The 3908-nt window shown below is 47.6% G+C and overlaps 1 protein-coding gene across 4 annotated transcripts in view; it reads right to left on the bottom strand.

The window, feature by feature from the left end:
* Nucleotides 1-2925, bottom strand: part of itsn1 (intersectin 1 (SH3 domain protein)) — a 41326-nt gene extending 38401 nt beyond the window's left edge. For all 4 annotated transcript variants that reach the window (XM_070977321.1, XM_070977318.1, XM_070977319.1 and 1 more), the window contains exon 1: nucleotides 2758-2925. The gene's annotated coding sequence lies outside the window, so the exon portion shown is untranslated. The remainder of the gene's footprint in view (nucleotides 1-2757) is intronic.
* Between the last annotated feature and the right edge of the window lie 983 nt (nucleotides 2926-3908).

Genomic DNA, 3908 nt, shown 5'->3' with positions numbered 1-3908 from the left:
GGCTGACACACTGGGATACATCCTGATCTGACCATGTCTGATGAATGTGTATGACTGCACTGTGTGGATGTTCAAACAATGACGTGTTGGTATGAGTGACTTTAGCCTCTCTCTCTCTCACACACACACACACACACACACACACACACACACACACACACACACACACACACACACACACACACACACACACACAGAGTCTGCCTCTTTCTCACTCACACACTAAACACACCTCCATCGACACACCTCTGACAGTGACCCTCAGCTCTGTCTCGCTCTGGAAACACATTCTTATCACACTGATGTCAAGTGGGGAGGCCTGAGAGGAGACAGGACACACACCCACCCACCCACCCACCCACCCACCCACCCACAGAGGATTACTACTGCAGACCCTCCATCAGCTCCATCAGTCTGGATCACTCCACCCTTCCCTCTCTTAGCCTCCACAGCTAGCTAATGTGAGCACTTTCATATTGTACAGCTGATAGCAAAACCAGAACAGGCTTAACTGAGGCACAGCACTGGGACATTTTAGGGTCACGGTGTCATTTTCTGGGACATTTTAGGGTCACGGTGTCATTTTCTTGGTTGTAGTGTTAGAAAAATATCAACAGAACATAAATGCGACTTAGTGTTTAACCTCGAACAGGTTTGCAGTAGTAAAACTGTGCATTCATGATACAAGGACCAAAGTAAAAGGCTGCTGGACTGAACGGTCACAGGGTCACAGACCCCGAAGCAGCCCGACCACTTCATAATAATAAAAGAGAAGCCAAAGCCAAGCGATGCAAAATAAAACCACATGAACACTGCACCGCCTTCTCGTTTGCTCTGGTGTGAACAAACAGGCTGACGTGAAACCACAGGCTCTAAGGACATGTGATGGGCCTCGGTCTGACGGTATGACTGGGTTTACATGCGAGAGACGTCGGGTTCCTCGTGGGTTTGATGCCTGATCCTCTGCCTAGTTTCAAAATGTTTCCCCACTTTTTCATTGCTGATGGAAAATCTGATGAATTTTGGCCTTTGAAGCTTTTGAAATAGCTGAATGTTGAAAGCAGTCCTGGAATATTCAGGGCTTCGCCCTCCTGAACCTGAACTCGACTGGATGAACTCTCACAGGTGAGCCTCTGAGCTTTCTACAAGGCCTGCAGGTAGCATACAGGTAGATCTCAGACACAGAATGCATCACTGCCAGATGTGTACCTCTAACTGAACAGTATGAATAAAATCAGGTGTACAGGATTTGTCTCACACATTGTAGAGCCAATTTAAACAAAGCTGGCTGGAAACATATCAGAAGTGACATTCAGATGGACACGACTGTCCATCTGGACAAGGCTAGGCTGTGAGCCCCATAGAGAGGACGAGGTACAAACGACAGGTGAAACATGCTGGCCCACACCTGCACATATCCAAAATAAGAGAAAGGCAGCCCACACACACCCATCATGACTCACTCTGTCTCCTTCAGTCAGCGTTAGAGCGAAAAACATGGTCAGAGATCAGTAAATGATCGCGGGCCTCCACACGGACGTTTTGTTTTGCAGACACATGGATCAGAGCTGAAAGTCTAGAGCAAACCCAACGTATCCTGTTTAAAACCAAAGCAGCACATACTCACATCTGAGATCTCCAGTCACAGAACAGCTGACTAAACAACTGCAACAACCAACCAATGAAGAGCTTCCACTCCTGTCAGGATTAAAGCGTGTGCAGGACAAACGGGGGGAAGCCACATCACATTAAGCCATCTCACAGAAAGCAGCTGCTGTCTGTGGGCGTGATCTACAGGAGGTGCTGTTAAAAACCAGCAAAGCCAACGTGTCTTTGTCCTTCAGGACCAGTGTCCTTCAGAGTCTTCAAACCAACAGGGATGAGAACAAATACTGGTCCGTCGACTGATTGGTGTCCATAACTCAGTAGATGCGCTGTCTCATCTGCTGTCCTCCCACCTTTAAGAGGGCCTGTCAGCATCCACGTTACCATGGGAACCAGCTCTCGCGGATGGCGCTCGTTAAGCCTGGTCGGTGAAAATGCTGAACTTACACATCCCATAATGCTCACTCCTCTGGAAAGATCTATGACTCAGTTCACCCTCACTTCCTGCATTATTTCACTGGACCCGCCTGTGATGAGGTTCTTCAAGAACCCAGAACATTTCTCAGTTCTACACAGATAACAGAGAGGTAACAGGGTTCTCAGAGGTTCTGTGTTCTCACTGGACCGACAGCTGGACACACAGCTGGACGGTCAGCTGAGAGGACCGTCAGCTTTAACGTTAGCAAACGCTCGGCTGCGGAGGAAACCTCCACCCTGAAAGTCGCTTTCTGCCCGAGCACTAACACCAACTTTGTCGATTCATCACCTTCTTCTCTACCGACCCTGCTTTAACGAGGCTCAGGTGAAGCACAGGTAACACCTGTAAATGTTACCGTCAGGTCAAAGGCTGGCAGGGCAGATGCAGTGATTTAACATTAGCATAGTGGCTAGCTGTTGGGAGCCGCTGGATTACATCGTCTTCCATTTCCATGCCGCCCTGGTCTTGTTACACAGACAAATATCACACAGCTCCTCGGCAGCTTAACGTCAGTTAGAAGCTGCCATTGGCAGGTTACATCGAGGTAAAATGACCAACGAGCCGCGCGAGCGTTCATATCAATGCAGCTAGCAAGCATGCTAACCAGTGAGAAGCTAACGTCAGCCCGCTCAGGGACATTCTTTCACACTGCGCGTACTACACTCAGCCCTTACCTCATAGTTCAGTTTCCATCGTGAAATACGGGATAAAGTAGCTCGTTCCGTATTTATGTGACCATAAAATGCGGTATTTTCTCCCAGAATGTGCTGTTTTATCGCCACAGCTCTTTCCGGCGATTCTCCTGTGGTTCCAAAATCCCGACCGACTCAGGGACAGCTGGAAAATGGGGTAACGCTCCTGACATATCGCGAGATGTCACGGTTTATATATTGACACGGCAACCTCGCGAGAACTCACACGTCGTTCGCTTGCCTGGATCACAGGGACGCGAGAGACGCTAAAAGGATTAGTTTCGTCCTGCCGCCTGCTGTTTATTAAGAAAAAAACAAAGCAAAAACATTTTTTAAAAGAAGGTGCATCCAGAAACAACAATTATGCAAACAAGACTAACGTGCATGTCTATCAAAATACACATAAAAAAACACATAAGAGTTTTTTCCCTCAAATAAGAATAATAAGAATTCCTTTAATCGTCACATTACACACAACATGCATAGTTGAGGAGGGAAACTGCACACACCATGCAATTGTGAAATTCTTTCCCACTTTTTGACCCATCCATGGTCACTCCTTCCTCCACGGCAGACCAGGAGCGCTGGGCTGCCAGTCGACCAGTGCCCAGGGACCCAACTCTCATTTGTCACCATTGGTCAAGGTGATCTGGTGATCTTCTTGCATATTTTTAGTGGGGGTAGTGGGGGTATTTTTTTATGGAGGATACCCCAGGTGAACACGGGGAGAACTCCACATGCAAACTCCACTCCTTATTATTCCTCGAGCAGCAGGCACCAAAGGCGGGATTTGAACCAGGGACCTTCTAGCTGTGAGGCGACAGTGTTACCACCGAGCCACATTCCAAAAGATCAATTTTCTTATATAATATTCAGTAGGAGCAGGCAGCACCTGCAGTCATTCAGCATGTTCAATCAGAAAATAAGGGGGACAAAACACTGTGAGGGCCTCGTGAATACATGAAACCCAGAGTCTATCACATCTTACAATGTTCAGTTTTATTAACATCAGTAATAAATCAAGGAGCAGAGTGAGAAACAGCATCCAAGGCCTCCAGTCACAGCTGGAGCACATGTGTGTAACACGTCAACCACTAGAGGGCGATACCAACTAATGCTAACATGTTAGCAAC

This window comes from Chaetodon trifascialis, chromosome 13, assembly GCF_039877785.1.
Source record: "Chaetodon trifascialis isolate fChaTrf1 chromosome 13, fChaTrf1.hap1, whole genome shotgun sequence".
Classification (NCBI taxonomy): domain Eukaryota; kingdom Metazoa; phylum Chordata; class Actinopteri; order Chaetodontiformes; family Chaetodontidae; genus Chaetodon; species Chaetodon trifascialis.
The sequence above is the reverse complement of the archived record's forward strand: the minus strand, read 5'-3'. Positions and strand labels throughout refer to the sequence as shown.